General features: G+C 50.1%; 1 pseudogene; it reads left to right on the top strand.

The window, feature by feature from the left end:
* LOC101653408 overlaps positions 1-15275 on the top strand; it is a 110383-nt pseudogene extending 95108 nt beyond the window's left edge.
* The last annotated feature ends 2478 nt before the right edge of the window (positions 15276-17753 follow it).

Raw genomic sequence — 17753 nt, 5'->3', positions numbered from 1 at the left:
AGTTCTACTCTGCCCTATGGGGTCATTATGAGTCAGAATTGACTTGATGATAATGGGTTTGGTTTTTGTTGTCCTTGTTTGGGAAACTTATATACTGGGAGCACAGGAGTTACCAGTTGGACTACTAACTGCAAGGTCAGCAGTTTGAATCCAAGGTAGAAGAATGAGGCAGTCTGCTCCTGTAAAGGTGGACAGCCTCAGAAACTCGAGGGGACAGTTTGACTCTCTCCTACAGGGTTGCTATGAGTCCAAAGTGACTTGATGGCAGTGAGTTTGCTTGTTGGTTTGACCTCATAAACTGCCACCCGTCTGTCAGTTTGTCATTCCGTGGTAGTTGACACGTTGCTATGATGCTGCAAGTCTTTCAAATATCAGCAGGGTTACCTATGGTGACAAATTTTCAGTGGAGGTTTCAGACCACAGAAAGACCTGGCAAGCTGTTTCTAAAAATTAACCAATGAAAAGGAGCCTTGGTGGCTGTGGTAGTTACATAATCTGGTGCCAATTTGGGATTTGAGAGGATTAAGAGTGAAGGCGTAGAGTCTAGTCTGTCAATTGGGTCATAGTCAATAAGGCCTCTGTGTGGGCATGGTCTTCTCCAGAGGATTCTGGGAACTCCTGTTTTTCCTCCTTGGAGGTGGGAGACTCTTTCTCTTTCTCTCTCTCTCTCTCTCTCTCTCTCTCTCTCTCTCTCCACTCCCTGCTAGACATTTCTGAGGAGAAGACACATGAGGCTCCCCTGAAGCAGTCAGAGTTTCAGAGCTGAAGGAACCATAGGGAGACCCCTGCCAGCGCTGAGATGCTTACAACGCCATTGGATCCACATGACTTCCAACCCACTGGCCCATGATCATCCTGCATTTTGCATCATTGCATGTGTTTCGTGAGTCTGAAGAGGACTTTTTAGATTGGTATTGGACATATGGGCTAATTTGAATTTACGGACTTGATCTGGGCTGGACTGAGAAGTTTTTTCAATATTCAATTGCTCTTGTATGTAAAGCTCTTTCTTATATACATATGAGTGTGTCTATGAATTTGTTTCTCTAGTGCTGGGTGGTGAACCCCCTCATTTGGAAGGCGCTCAACTATGGACAATAATACGTATGTTGTACATGGGGTCACGGGAGTCAAAGCTGACTTGAGAGGAACCAACAAGAGCCACGAACTGCCAAAGAACAAACAGATGTGTCTTGGAAGATTCCCAGCCAGAGTGCTCCTTGGAAACCAGGATGGTGAGACATGGACTCGTGTATCAGGACAGGTTGTCAGGGGAGCCCAGTCCCTGGAAAAGGACATCAGGTGTGGGCAAGGAGGGGGGCAGTGGGAAAGAGCAAGGCCCTCCACCAGATGGATGGACACCGTGGCTGCATCATGGGCTGAAGCATAAGAACAATGGTGAGGGGGGTGGCGCAGGACGGGGCAGTGTTTCCTTCTGCTGTACCCGGGGTTGCTATGAGTTGGAAGCAACTTGACGGCACCTAACAACAACAGTTTCACACAAGTCTAGCTACTTGGTGGAGACCAATTCTCACCCCACACCCTGCTTGCAAAAGGAATCTAGGAAATGTTGTTTTCAGCCTTCCAGCCTCTGCCGAACAGAGGCCACCATAGGACAAGGTGGGAATCGGTACTGAGTGCCTCCACCCCATCGCCTAAGGAGACAAAGACCCGGAGGAGTGAAAGAATGTGTCCAAGGTCATATGATTGGTAACCCCAGATCCCTGAATCCAAGGCCTGCATCCTCAGCCATTCCACCAAACCAACTGCCTCATTCCATTGGGGCTTTGGCCATCTTGGGGATTTTCAGCCAGATGAGCCACACTACAACAGAAGCTACTGTATACCTGGGCATCATCGGCTCCCAGACGTCTTGGGCCTACTGCTCCCTTTTCAGAAAAAAAAAAAAATTACTCAGTGCTTCCTACCTGGCCATGAAAAAGTTGCGTGCTATATAGGCCGTACTCCAGGATAAAGTGTAGGTATCTGCGTTTGCAGCCTTCCTGCATCGTTCCAGTGCCCCTTGCCCCACGGGTGGTATGGCCTACTTTGGCAAACACCAGTGTACGTGCCTGAAAACGGGACAGCAGGCATGAAGGCATGGAGGCAAGGCTGCAAGATCGTGAAGGGCTTGTCTGCGCTCAATAGGCAGATCAGGATCAGGGTGTCTTCCCCTTGTAGACTTGTAGACTTCTTGTACTCTCAGGATGTCCCTCCAGAAAAACCAAACCAAACTCACAGCCATCGAGTCAATTCCAACACATAGCAACCCTATAGAACAGGGGAGAACTACTCCTGTGGGTTTCTGAGACTGTAACTCTTTACGGGAGCAGAAAGCCTCATCTTTCTCCCATGGAGTGGCTGGTGGGTTTGAACAGTGAACCTTGAGGTTAACAGCCCACGACATAATCTAGTCTACCAACCAGGGCTTAGAAGGCATAAAATCCCCTGGGGCTCACTATGGACAGTTGCTTGACATCTTTCCAGAAGTAGATGCACTGCTGCCCAGCACCCACCCACCTGCACCCTATTCGGGGAATTCTCCACCTCCCTGGTTGACTCCCACCAGAGACTCTAGAAACTTGAGCGAGTCTGTTGACAAGGGCTGAGGCCCAACCCATCACAGCCCGGAGCTAAGGATGCAGAGATGCATGGACCATGGAGGCCCATTCTGGCTGGGGGTGGCAGTCACCATGGCAATGACATTTCATTTCCTGTCCATGTCTGGGAGTGGCAGCATCACTGGGGCATCCTGGGCTGGCCTGCTGGATTTGAGCCCCGGATAGGCCTGCCCTTGGTCACAGTCCTGACCACGCTCCTTGCCCGGCCTCCTTTCTTGTCTCTGTTTTCCAGACCTGCTTCCCCAGCCTGTTGCCATTGTTGGGTGAGCTCTTCCAGCTCCTTTGCTGCTTAAAGAAGCCGGAACTACTTTCTGTCACGTGGAGCCTGGAACTCTGACTGTTGAAACTCAGCTGCCAGATTTTGCCTGGCTTCTTTCAGTGCAACCACACAGGACACCCCCAATCCCTAGACACCCCGTGCTACCCAGTCCACTTCCCAGGAGCTCTGTCGCTTAGGACCTCGGCCTGTGGATCTTACACTGTCGAAGAGGCCTGGTCCAGCGAAGGGTCTGCCTCCATCTGGGCAGCTGGATGATCACATTCCTGGCTCCATCTCTGCCTCTCTCCTATCAAAGGTATTCTCAACTGACCATGACCTGACCTTGGGCACAAGTCTGAAACCTCCTCCACACACATCAGCCTCACCAAGGTCTCCATTTATCAACCAGGGGAAGTTTCCTCCTGACTGCATGCTGAGGCCAAACAGCTGCGGGCCCTGCTCAGATGCCATGAACCGCAGGCTAGGGGTGCTGGGCCACCTGCAGGGATCATGGCTGGAGCTGAGGCCCCCAGTTCCAAGGCCCAGCTTTGCTGTCATCTCACAATAGGTCACTGTACAAATGCCTTGCCCTCTTGGGGCCTTAACCAAAAACCAAACTCATGGACATCGAGTCGATGCCAACTCACAGTGAGATACCAGCCACTGGCTTTCATGCAGCTGGAAACCAGGAGTCGCTGGGCTAGGCACAGGGCTGAGGGTGAAGGGCAGTCATTGCCCACGGGCTGGGCTTTGGGTTCAGACCAGCTGAGGGAAAAGTCTCCGCAAACCAGAAGCAGGTGGGATCAGGGAGAGCCTAGGTTCCCACAAACCTCCCTGAGGTGACAGCCCATAACAGCCCCTGGCTGACTGTAAACAGGGGTGAGGCTGGTGGGCAGGCTGGGAATTCACTGGGATGACCACCATCCCCTACCCCCACAGCATCCACTGCTATCAAGTCCATTCCAACTCATTGAAACCCTATAGAACAGAGTAGAACTGCTCCTTAAGGTTTCCAAGACTCTAAATCTTTTGCTTTATGGAGATTCACTGGAATTATTTAGGCTTAAATTTTATTCCCTAATCATCCAGCTAGCCAAGACAGTAAATCTTGATGGGAGCAAATAGCCTCCTCTTTCGACAAGGAGTTGACTGGTGGACTTGAACTACCCACCTTGCAGTCAGCAGCCCAACAATTAACCCACTGTGCCACCAGGACTCCTTGGGATGACAACCGCGTCCCAGGTAGTTGGTGCTGTTGGGTGCTGTTGAACCAGCGCTGTTTTGTGATGACTGGGCATTTTGAGTGCCTTCCAGCCTGGGGGAGGTTCGTCTTCCATCACTCTATCAGACACTCGATCCATTCTCGGTGTTCCTAAGGTCGTCATTGGTTTGGGGAAGTAAATCACCAGGCCTTTCCTAATCTGGAAGCTCTGCTGAGCCCTAGCCTTTCATGGGTGAGCCTACTGGTATTTGAAGTCCTGGTGGCAGAGCCTCCAGCATCACTGACTGACACAGCCCAGGCAGCCGAGTCTGACACACACATAGACTGGTGGTAGGTACAGAGAAATCAAAAGAAACCAGGTAGACAAGTGCCCTATGGACATGGATTATCGCCGTGAGAGCGGCTATGTTGTCATGACCATTGCTTTTCTAGCAAAAGTACTCCTGAAAATTGAACCAAGATGCTGCTGGGGCCAGAAATTCCGGAAGTGCTGCCCACCCCGCCCCCCAGCCCCGGCATCATCCTGTCTGGGTCTCCAGAGAAAGCAGAGGTGCTTTTCCAGAGTCGCTGTGGAACTGTCAGGGGATTGGGGTAAGGGGCTATAGAAGAAGGATTGGTCAGTCTCTCTCCTCCATCGGTGAGCAGATCGATCCAAGGACAGCGGCGAGCGTGCCAGGTGAAAAGAAGGCTGAAGACAAACTGGAAAAAAATCACTTCACGATTCGATTCAAGAGGAGGAGCCACAAACACCTCCCAGACCATAGAGCCAGCCCCAGTCATACTTCAAGGGAGGAGCCAGGACTTGAGAATCAGAGAGATCTGGGTTCCAATCCAAGGGCTGTCATTTAATAGCTGTGGCATCCATGGAAGCCTTTCTTTTTAAAAAAATCATTTTATTAGGGGCTCATACAACTCTTAGCACAATCCATACATACATCAATTGTGTAAAGCACATTTGTATATTCATTGCCCTCATCATTCTCAAAACATTTGCTCTCCACTTAAGCATTAGGTCCTCATTTTTCCCCTCCCTCCCTGCTCCCCCCTCCCTCATGAGCCCTTGATAATTTATAAATTCTTATTTTGTCATATCTTGCCCTGTCCAATGTCTCCCTTCACCCACTTTTCTGTTGTCCGTCCCCCAGGGAGGAGGTCACATATAGTTCCTTGTAATCGGTTCCCTCTTTCCTACCCACTCTCCCTCTACCCTCCCTGTTTCGCCACTCACACCACTGGTCCTGAAGGGATCATCAGCCCTGGATTCCCTGGATTCCCAGTTCCTATCTGTACCAGTGTACATCCTCTGGTCTAGCCAGACTTTCAAGGTAGAATTCGTGTCATGATAGTGGGAGTGGGGAGGAAACATTTAGGAACTAGAGGAAAGTTGTATTTTTCATCGTTGCTACATCGCACCCTGACTGGCTCATCTCCTCCCCGAGACCCCTCTGCAAGGGGATCTCCAGTGGCCTACAAATGGGCTTTGGGTCTCCACTCCGTACTCCCCCCATCATTCACTATGGTAAGATTTTTTGTTCTGATGATGCCTTATACCTGATCCCTTCGACACCTCGTGATCGCATAGGCTGGTGTGCTTCTTCCATGTGGGCTTTGTTGCTTCTGAGCTTGATGGCCGCTTGATAACCTTCAAGCCTTTAAGACCCCAGACGGGAAGCCTTTCTTGATGGAGAGTTACATGAGCAGACTCTCAACGAGCTGTGCTCCCTGGTATTTGTGGTCTACTCTGTCCATGTGACTCTCTTTGGCCACTAGGGCATGAAGCAGAGCTGTCAATGAGAGCATGCACACGGAGGGTCATCCTCCTGGAGTACTCTCTCTCTTGACACCCAGCTCCTGCTTGAGGAAGCCCCAGTTAGCCATGTGCAAAGGTCACAAGGAAGAGAGCCAGGTCACCCCAGCTACCAGTCATCATCAAGGCCCCAGTCACGTGAGAAGCCTTCTTTTACCTTCTAGCCCAGCCCAGCTGCCAACTAAATGTAAGAACAGAAGAGACCAGCGAGCAGAAGAAGCACTTTGTTAGTCCCCAGAATCAAGATAAATTAAAACCCATTGTTTTTATAAGTCATTAAAGTGTGGAGTGGTTATTACAAAGCAGAGGGGGGAATGTCTGGCTCGTGGGCTATGTGAGGCCGGAGACATCCTCCATACCAGCTAATATCACACAGCTCACCAAACTGAAGCAGTTCCAGCCACTGCACTAGGGGTAAACCTGGTAGTGTCGAGGGTTATGAGTCGAACTGTTAACTGCAAGATTAGCTGCTCGAAACCACCAGTCACTCCTTGGAAGTGAGATGAGGCTTTCTACTCCTATAAAGAGTTATAATCTCAAAAATCCATAGGGGCACTTCTACCCTGACCTATAAGGTCCTTATGAGTCAGGACTGACTCTACGGCAATAAGTACCATATAAACTCAAGTATATGTCGAGTTTTTTCAGCACATTTTTAATGCAGTTTTTGTGGTAAAATCAGATGCTTCTGCTGATACTAGAGTATATACGGTAATTAAATGTTTGACCAGTGTGGCCCAAGAATGATGTTATAAATATCCAAATAGCCCTGGGAAGAGAAAAGGTTCCTGACCCCTGATATAAAGCAATAAAGAACAGAACCATGGTCTAATCGAAACTTTCTGAGCCTCAGTCAGCCACTCCTTAAAATCAGCTGGTTGTATCTGTGGCCAAACGTTTTTATGAGAACATTGAAGGCCCCACCACTTGTGTGTCAGTTTGTCCTACTGTGGTGGCTTGTGTGTTGCTGTGAGGCTGGAAGCCATGTCACTGATATTTCAAATGCCAGCAGGGTCACCCAAAGAGAGTAGATTTCAGCGGAGCGTCCAGAGGAAGAACAGACTGTGAAGAAGGAATCGACGTCTGACTTCGGAGGACGCAGCTGCTGAAAGCCTTATGCACAGCTTCGAAAGATTGTCAGAAACCGAAGGGAAGCGGGACATTGTCAGAGGGCATGCCGGAGGATGGGCGCCTCAGGTGGAAGGCACTGGACAGGGCACTGAGGCGGAGCTGCTTCCGCAGCTGTCCAGGCTGCAACAGTGGGCTTAGGCACTGGGACAACTGTGAGGAAGGCACGGGACCCGGAACTGACTCCACAAAGTGAAGACCCCATCGCAGTGTCCTTTCCTGAGGACCAGCCGCGTTTCTGGGGCCCTGTGGTCGATGGGTTGCGCATGTGAGTGAATGACACACAGAACATCCCGGGGAGGCAGGGGTTGCCAAGCCCATCTCACCGGCCCCAAAGGCTCTGGCTCACACTTGTGTGGTTTCAGGGAAGGACCAAATCTTTGCTCAGTTTTAGAACTCTGTCGTTTGCAGGTGCTTGGAGGCAGGAGCTGGGGTGGGGGGCGGGACGGGGCGGAAGGGGGATGAGGAATGGAGGCATGCTCCCAAGTGTGTGGCCCCTTAAGGGCGGGTGAGCAAGGTTCTGTGAGATGGCCAGTTCTGGGCGCTCTCAGCCCTGGGTCACGGGGGATGACAGAACTCCCAGCTGAGCTGAGCCAGATCCATTTTCCTTTCTAGGAAACTGCTTCAGGGGTCAGCAGCACCAAGGTCACAGCCCAAAGGCAGCTTGTTTCTCAAGAGGCAGGAAGTATCTGGCCAAGGGTGCCCTTCCCCCACCACAGGAATGCCTCAAGAGCCAGCCCATTTGTCCCTCCTTAGACTAACACACACACACACACACACACACACACACACACACACACACACACATATACACACTCCCTCCCAGCATGGCCAGGGAGGGACCTTGGAGGTGAGCCTTTGGGGAAGAGGTGTGAGACCTTGCTATCTTCACACCTCAAGAAACCAAAGAAGGTTGGGGGGGTGGGGGGAAGGGGGCTGGCTCTCAGGAAGGGGACATCACCAGTTGGCCAGGCAGACACTGCTGGACTGCTGCCCCTCCCCCCAATAACCAGGAAGGGACACTGAAGGGGGTCCTGGGCCTGCCCTCATGCTCACAGCAGACTGACCGGATTACTATGACTCACCACCCCAGGCCCAGGGAGGCCCAGGAACAAAAACCCTCACCCTGCCTGCTGAGTGCAAAATGGGACAGCCGCTGTGGCAGACAGTCTGGCAGCTTTTTCCACAGCCAAACCCCCGCTTACCATTCCGGCCGTCTGCCCCCCTGTGCTCCTAGGCCATGAACACCTACCTCCCCATAAACACATGCACGTCACCACGTGCAGCTGCTGCTTCATCCTTGTGGAAACACTGGGGAAATCCCCCAAACTCACTGCTGGGCAGTCACTTTGGACTCAAGGCAACCCCATAGGACAGGGTAACACTGCCCCTGTGGGTTTCTGAGACCAGAACTCTTTACGGGAGTAGAAAATTCCATCTTTCCCCTGCAGAGCAGCGGCTCGTTTCCAACTGCTGACCTTGAGGTTGACAGCCCAAAGTGTAACCGCTCCGCCACCATGATTTCCTTCAAAGAGGGAATGGAGAAGTGAAGTGTGGTACATCAGAACAATGGAGGACTGACTGCTCCATGAGAAAGACGGATGGATGCGTGTCATCTGCAAGTTCAAGGTAAGGAAAGGCAAAGGACCCTTAAATGCACATTAAGGAGCCCTGGTGGCGACTTGGTTGTGCATTGAGCTGCTAACCACAGGTCAGCATTTCGAAAACCCCCAGCTGCTCCGTAGGAGGAAGATGAGGCTTTCTCCTCTGGTAAAGGGAAGGGTTACAGTCTTGGAAACCCAAGGGGGCACTTCTACCCTGTCCTCCAGGGTTGCTGTGAGTTGGAATCAACTTGATGGTAGTGAGTTTTGTGTGTGTGTGTGTGTGTGTGTGTGTGTGTTAGTCTGGGTGGACTAGAGAAACCAATTCATAGACACTCATGTGTGTATAAGAGTTTTATATACAAGAGCAATTGAAGATTGAGAAAACATCCCAGCCCAGTCCAGATCAAGTCCATAAGTCCGATATTAGCCCATATGTCAGATACCAATCTATAAAGTCCTCTTCAGACTCACAAAACACATCCAATGACACAGAATGCAGGACGATCACAGGCCAGTGGGTGGAGAGTCTTGTGGGTCCAGTGGCGTTGTAAGCATCTCAGCACTGACAGGGGTCTCCATGTAGCTTCTCCAGCAATCAGCCTCTCTCCATGTGTCTTCTACACAGGGATGCCTTGCAGAGAGAGTGTCTCCCACCTCCAAGGAGGAAATACAGGAGTTCCCAGAACCCTCAGGAGAAGGCCATGCCCACACAGAGGCCTCATTGGCTATATCCTGATTGACAGGCTAGACTCCACCCCTACACTCTTCATCCTCAAATTGACACCAGATTATGAAACGACCCAAATGGGGTTTGACTGGGTTACTCATTGGGCTGTTAACAGTGAGGTCAGCAGTTTGAACAAACAAGCTGATTCTATTCTTTCCTCTAGGGTTGCTAGGAGTCAGAACCAACTTGATGGCACTGGGTTTGGGTTTGGGTTTGGGCAGGTCTTAAGTACATATTGCTCCCTGGAGGCAACCAGTTTAGCAAAAGCCAAAAACTATGATTCAAAGCATATACGACTCCCTAGAAGGAGCCCTAGGGGTGTAGTGGTTGTGTGTTGAGCTGTGATCCAGTTGGCAGTTTGAAACCACCAACAGCTGCTCAGGAGAAAGACTGGGCTTTCCATTCCCATAAAGAGTTACAGTCTCAGAAACCCACAGGGGGTCTCTATCAGTCAGCATTGAGTTTGTTTGTTTGTTTTGTGAAAAGGCAAAACTGTAGAGATAGTGATAAGTTCCGAAATTGCCAGGTGTCCAGGCTGGATCACGGGACTATTCTGTGTGATACTGTCATCGTGGACACATGGCACTATTTGTACAACAGAGATGGAACCTTAGTGCGAATTTGGTCTTTGTTGTTGTTGTTGTTACGTTGTCAGTTCCGACTCATTGCACCCCTTTGTACAAGAGAACCAAACTCCGGCTGGTCCTCACCACTGTTGATATATGTGAGTTGTATTAGTCTGGGTACTTTGGAGAAACAAATCCACAGCAACTCATGTATAAGAGAGAGTTTTATGCAAAGAAAATGTGCATCACGAAAACATCCCAACCCAATGCTGCCCAAGCCCACAAGTCCAACATTAACCCATACCCAACACCAGTCCACAAAGTCCTTCACCTCACAAAACAGAGGCAATGATGCCGACTGCAGGAGGAAAGCTGAGTCAGTGAATGTGTAAGCATCTCAGCACTGGCAGGGGTCTCCACACGGCTGCTCCAGCACCCAGGGCTGCATCGGGATAGATCCATGCGGCTTCTCCTTGGGGATGTCTTGTAGGAAATCCATCTTACAAGCTGAAGCAGGGAACTGCTAAGGCAGCTGCACCCGATGCAACCATCACAAAACAAGAGACCAGAGAACAAGAAAGGCGAGGCTTCACCACCCATTTATCCCTCCGCCTTTCAACCAGCACCACATGTGATTATCGGCCAGGCTGGCACAATTAACTAACTCATGAGTGCATCGATGCAGCCCTGTGTCAATCCATCTCGCCAAGGGCCTTCCCCTTTCCCGCTGGCCCTCTAACAGGCATGATGGTCTTCTCTAGGCACTGGCCTCTCTGGTAACAGCATCAAAGTATGACCCCTCTTAGGAACTAAGGTCTTTCGTTCATAAGAAGATGTCAATGGGGGTTCATGAACAGCAACAAATTCACCACAGGAGTGCAAGGTGTTACGAGGCAAAGCAACAGGCAGGACATCCAATTTCATCTGTACACCTAAAACTGCCAAATCCAAGGTTTTATTTTCTGGTTTGTTTCTTAAGCAGAACCCCTGTGACTTCCCTTGCTTCGACTCCATGCAGAAAGGCTTTGGCCTTTCAGAGAGAGCTTGCGAATGTTCCCATTGTGTATACGGTCCTCCCGCGGGATCCGCAAAAGAGGGGTTCTATATATTTTCAATCATTTCTAGACGACTCATAATACCTAATGCCATGAGAATGCTACATTAACAGCACTTGAGGCCTCCCTCTGAGCTTTGAGGGGTCACTTGGACCTCTTCATTGCTTCTCAGGAACCCCACCCCCCCGCATCCTCAATGTGTTCGGATTTGATCAATCTGTGGAGTCCAGGGATACGGCGGGCTGCCTGCATATGAAAAACTATATACGAGGAGTACGGCTGAAAGCCTTAACGAGGAATGAGTGTGTCCAGGAGGTAAGGTAAGGCTGGGTGGTTGCTTTTCTTGTCTTCCTATTGTCTTTCCGTGGCTTTCACTTCTCTATGAAGGGCATGGAACTTGTGGGTAACCAGAACCAAAACGTGCCCACCTCCTGTTGTCAGAACGCGCATCTGGCCAAGGGGAACTCAAAACCCTTCCCAGCCAGCACCTTCATTAACGGTTCACACCTTGATTATTAGCTAGTGTCTCAAGACACATTAGTTGTCAAGTAAGTAGTTAACGACCTAGGACTCGGGAGAGAGAAGGGATCAAGGCCTGAGAAAGGGGGCGGAGGCCGGTGTGCTGGCGCCTGCGTAGTTGGGTACCAAGGGCCCCTTCTAGCACAGAGGCGCACCTGAGAGGTTGTGGGAAATTGAGGCGCTCGCGAGTGTGCCTCGGTGGAGCGAGAATGTGGACAAATTGCTGAGTACAGTTTCTTTAAAAACAAAAAACAAACACTGGCCTCTCGTAGTGACCTTATAGGACAGGGTGGAATGGCAGCCCAATGCATAACCACCAGGCCACCAGAGCAGGCACTCAATAAATGCCATGATGATTATTAGGAAATAAACAACCACCACCAAACCCATGGTTGATTCTGACTCAGTGACCTTAAAGGGCAGAGTAGAACTGCTCTGGTTTCTGAGGCTATAAATCTTTTTTGAAGCAGACAGCCTCATTGTTCTCCTGTGAAGCAGTTGATGGCTTTGAACCGCCAACCTTCTGTTCAGCAGCCTTACATTGAACCCACTGCAGCTCAGGGGCTCTTATAAACACACGCCAAATAACATGACTCCCAGTACCTTTCTCACCCAGTGCTAGAAAAGCAGTGGGCCATGTCCCATCCTCAACCAATGATCCTCTGTTTTGTCCCTTGTTGGGTCCCACTGTCTGAGGGCCAAAGCAATTTCCTTCTACCCTAGGGAAAGTTCTTGGATAGACTATCTTGATGGGCAGTTATTCATTAGCAGCAGTGTGAAAGGTCCAGATGATACCACCAAAAGACATTAGACGACCCCCCACTTACAGGTGGAAGAGCCCTGATGTTGTAGAGGGTTATGAGATGCACTGTTGACTTCAAGATCAGCAGTTCGAAACCACCCGCCGCTCTGCCAGTGAGTTCTCATAAAGAGTTCCAGTTTCAGAAACCCACAGTGGTAGCTCTACCCAGTCCTATAAAACCACTATGAGTCGACATGGACTCAATAGGAGGGAGTTGAGTCGATGTCTGGGTGGGAGTGTGTGTTAGTCTGGGTAGACAAGGAAAACAAATCCACAGAAATTCATATGTCTGAGAGAGAGTGTTATATAAAGGGTACGTGTACATTCAGAAAGCACTCGAACCCAGTGCTACCCAAGGCCATAAGTCTAACATTAGCCCATAGGTCTGACACCAATCCACAAAGTCCTCCTCCATCTCACAAAACGCACACAATGATGCCGATTGTAGGAGGAAAGCCGAGTTAGTGAATGTGTAACCATCTCAGCGCTGGCAGGGGTCTCCACACGGCTGCTCCAGTACCCAGGGCTGCAACGGGGTAGGTCCATGCGGCTTCTCCTTGGGGATGTCTTTCAGGAAGTCAGCCTTGCCGCTGAAGCAGGGAACTAGCTACGGCAGCTGCACCCTGGTCCGACCATCAGAAAGCAAGAGACCTGAGAACTAGAAAGGCAAGGCTCACCGAGCCATTTATCTCTCCGCCCTTCAATCCATCCCACGTGTGTCTATCAGCCAGGTTGGCATAATCAACCTTAACTATCTCAGAGTCTTGTTTTGCTTCCTAATGACACTGCTTGGAGCAAGTCAGCACCCTCAAGTTAGAATACAAGCCAGATGGGGTTGCGGTTGTGAGGGCCTGGGGAAGGCAGAGCCAATTGGAAATAGTGATGTCTGCCTTAGGCAGGGAAGTGGGGGGCCACACTGAGCTCACTCATCCTCTAGTTCTTTCAGGTTAGTGGGGTCCAGCTGCTCTCTCCCATCCCTGACTCCACACCTGCCCCCAGGAAGAGGTTTGGGGTCAGTCATTTACAGCCTAGTATGTATTTAAGCAGCAGCCCTGGGAGTGTTGTAAGTTAAGCATTGGGCTGAAAACCACAAGGTCAGCACTTTGACCCCACCAGCTGCTCCATGGAAAAAAGATGAGGCTTTCTACTCCCATCATGAATGAAAGTCTGATGGATGGCAACATATGTACAAGTGTGTTTAATACAATTGAATGATGGATTGTCATAAGATTTGTAAGAGCCCCCTAATAAAATATTTTTTTAAAGGAAAGAAAAAATTTAGTCTGGGAAACCCAAAGAACAGTTCTACTCTGTCCTGTCGGGTCACATGACTCAATGGCAGTGAGTTTACTTGAGAAGGGCCTCTAGTTTCATTGCGGAACCAAACGTCTTTGTTCTCTTCTTTCAAATGCCACTGGGGATGGGAGGGAGGGAGGGGCGTGATGAAGGGGGAGAGTCACTGGTCATAGTAGGGAAGATGGGAAGCCAAGAGGAAGGCCCATTTAGATAGCTGAGCCCTCCTCAGGCCTAAGTCTGGAGGCCAGGACTCCCTCTAGTCACTAAGACCAATACTGGCTGTGCAGGCAATGCTGCTCTGTGGATCCTTAAGGATTTAGAGTTTGCTAATGTGTTACACTGATTTTTTTTTAAGTGAAAATATGCCACAAAACTCAGAAGAGATGGGCATATTTGACAAATCACTTCTTTGCAGTGAAATACGAGTAGCGTGGGTCTGGATCCGAGGTGGCAAACTGGTGTCCCGCAGCTCCATCCCAATCCAATATGTGCTGGGGGGTGGGGGTGGGGGAGTCAGCTGATCTGGCACACTGGTTCCCACTTTCCCACCCAGCAATGATTGGCTGGAGTTTGGCCAGGGCAGTTGACCTCTAGGGGATATATGGCCCTGTTTGCAGAGGCTCATCAGGAGCGATCAGCCCCAGAGAAGGACGTCGAGCTTAGGATAGTCGAGGGGCAGGGAAAGAGAGGGGGTTTCAGTGAGCTGGATGGACACTGTGGCTGCAACGATGGCTTCAGTTATTGGAACCGTTGTGAGGATGGGACAGGACAGGCAAGGTTTCCTTCCATTGTGCTAAGGTCACTATGGGTCGGAACTGACTCGACGGCACCTAACAACAACAACAACAACAACCATGGCAATGAACAACAGCCACTTTTAAAGAACTGTAAGTAAGCTTTCGGTGGAAGTACAGCATGAAATGGAAAAAAAATGTAATTTTTCCAAAAACGTTTGGATGTTCCATGTAGACAATGACAGACATCATCAGCATGCAAGGTCAGTGAATTTGCAGAAACCAAGCATGCGTGCCCATGTAAACCATTGTAGGGCTGGAGAAAGAGTCTCAGTACCAGTACTCAGAAACACCCTGCTGCTCCTTCCCAGTCTGTAACGCCACCCCCCACCCCCCAAAAAAAGTAACCACTGTCCTCCTAACAGGATTTGCCTGTTCGGGGACTTTACATACGTGGAATCATAGAGTATATAGACACTGATATCTGGCTTCTTTCACTTACCATGATATGTTTAAGATAAGTCTATGTCACTCTGATGCAGGTCATTCCTTTTCACTGCTGTATAGCATTCCAACGTAGAACTAGACCAGTGTACTATCATTCCATTGTATTTTGAAGACCGTTTCTGTTGTTCCCAATTTGGGCCCTTTAGTGTCCTAGTACTGCCCTCATAGAATACCACAAAATGGTTCACTTTAAAGAGCAGAAAATGATCATCTCATAGTTCTGGAGGCTACAAGTCCAAATGTCCGCAGAACTAGTCTGTCTGTGTCTGTGTCTCTGTCTCTGTCTCTCTCTCTCTCTCTGTCTCTGTCTCTCTCTCTCTCAGCTCTACGGTAAGCTCTTCCAGGTCACTTCCAGCTTCCAGGAGCCCTGGGCGCTTCTTGTTCTGGGGCAGATCATTGGTCGCATGCTGTCTCCCCGGTCTGTGTAAGCCTGCCCGCGTGACTCTTCGTTTGATTAAACATCTCTCAGAGGTGTTTAGATTTGGGGCTCATCCTATTCCAATATGACCTCAATAACGTACCAGATCAATGTGTGCCAGAAGCTAAACAATTTGCCCAAACAAGGTCACATTCACAGGTATTGGGGATTAGGACTTCAACTTCTCTTTCTAAGGAACACAGTTTAACGCACAGCCGGAGCTGCTTACCCAATGCCAGTGACGAGCATTCTTCCGCGTGTCTTGGGGACAACGAAGACACTCATTCTGCCGCATATCTGCTTTGGGACTCAACCCTTTCACTGTCCCAGTCTGCCTTACAGAGACAGTGTGGACAAGCACAGCACGTGCTCCAGGGCACTTCTTGTAGCATCATTTGTAAGAGTGAGAAACGTAAGGACCTGCTCCATTCTTTCTGGAGCCAAGGGGGCTGGATGCACCCCTGAAATGATTGCCCTACGATTATCTTTAAACTGTAAATTGAAAGTATCTCCTGAAGTCTGAAAAACAAACAATACTTCCGCTTAACTGATCCAAAATGTGTGTAAGAAGTATCTATATGGGATCAAAGTGACAAAAAGAACTTGCAAAATAGCATAGGAACCTTAGGGGACAGTGACTTGATGGTAATGGGGGCGTGTCATGGAGCCACGCGGCAGCCTGGTTGAAATGAGGAGCAGAGACTTTTTGCTGCTGAGCAAGGCAATTTGCAAATTGGGAATCCAGGAGTCCAGAGGATTCTGAACTAAGTGATGGGGGGTGGGGGGTGACACAATTCAGAGGGCTTATATAAGATAAGGCACTGGAGTAACAATTCCGTAGCTGGTTCACATTTAGATAATGATTACAAACTTGGATAGGGTACATCAGATTGGTAGGAGATTACAAATATTTGCGACGTTGTCGTTGCTAGGTTACCAAGCAATCATTCAGTTGGGTACATTAGGCCTCCACCATCATGAAACCTGCTCCATCCCCCAGCCTTGCATGACTGCCAAGAGGACCTGCATCCTTCTGAAGTTTATTTGAGAACGTATTTGTTCTGAGAATTGTTTTAGACCAGGCAGGCAAAAACTCTGAATACAGTAAAATTACATTGTTCTCTGAAATTGTTTACCAAGTCCTTTTCTCAGGGCACAGGGGAGAGTTACCGGAATGACAGGCTCCATTCCAGATGCAAGCGTTCCTTTCCTTTCCAAATGGAGTTGGCACCGCAGAGCGTAACAGGGCCACCATCTCAGGTCATTAACCTGAACCCTTCCTTAACTGCTTGCATCACCAGCGCCCCATGTATACGAGTAGGAGTATGTTGACTACACAACCCCTCAAACGTTACAGCACCAGAAAGGGGGAGGCCTGGGAGAACGGTCGCAGGCCATCCTCCACCTTTCCTCCCTAGCTCCCCGGAGGGGTGGTCTGGAGAGGGTAGGTTCTCCCCACCTCCTGGGTTCTCCAGAGCTCTGAGGCTTTGGGCCACCCCCCTGCACCTCCAGCTGCTTCCTGTGAAACTAGCCAACCACAGTCTAGGTTCAGCCCCATGGCGGGCGAGGAGGCAGCCGTCACACGCTTCTTTCATCTTGCCCCTTTGGTTTGCTGTCATCCTTTGGGGGCGACGACAAGCACCCAGGCACCTTGGGCTCATCTTCCTTCCACCGTTTAGGTAAGCAAGCCACTGTCTGAATGGAAAAGTCCATCCGGCCTGGAGCTTGCCCTTGACTTATCTTACGTTCCTGGCCACCGACACTGGAACCTGTTGCATGAAAACAAAGCCAAACCCAAAACCGTTGCTGAAAGCGGTCAGAGTCAGAGGGACCCGCAGGATGGCCCCCAATTCCACCTTGTTCTTCTCTGACCACTTTCCAGCACCCTAGCTCTCCACCCCCAGCCTTGGGGTCCCCTCTATTTTGAGCCAGTTTGTCATTTTCCAAGTGAATTCACGAAAGAGAAAGCGCATCTTTTCCAAGGATATGTGTGAGTGTGTGTAACTATTGAGAAGCTTAGGTAGCTAAGAGACAGGGACGGGGTGGGTGGGAAGGAAATCAGGCGATCATTAGCCACCCAGGAAGACCTTAACTGGGCATGTTCCAATTAAGGCCCCACCCACCCCAGCCAAGCGGGCATACTCCTGGGCAGCCCAAACTAGACCCAGTTGGGCTTAATTTGGCCAATGGGGTCAACTGATAACCTTCAATCACACCTCCCAGCCAGAGGTTTGAAAGACCCTGGCCGTGGGACGCTGGTCCTTCTCGCCCTTGCCCCTGCTCCTGCGCCCACTTGGCACTGTGCAGGTCTCTCTGGCCTCGGGTCACCATGTGTGGGGGCGCACTCCCACGAGGTAGCCGTGTTCAGCTGTGAGCCCCAGCATGGCTTACTCGCGGTTTGGCACGCTTCGCTGAAAGAGCTGTACTCTTCTGAGATTGTAAAGCCTGAAACTTCTCCCGTCCTTCATAGAAGCCCACTTGGATGACA

This window comes from Echinops telfairi, unplaced genomic scaffold (assembly GCF_000313985.2).
Source record: "Echinops telfairi isolate 266 unplaced genomic scaffold, ASM31398v2 ScPeMD7_26;HRSCAF=91, whole genome shotgun sequence".
Taxonomy (NCBI): Eukaryota; Metazoa; Chordata; class Mammalia; order Afrosoricida; family Tenrecidae; genus Echinops; species Echinops telfairi.
This window is presented reverse-complemented; position numbering and strand designations above follow the sequence as displayed.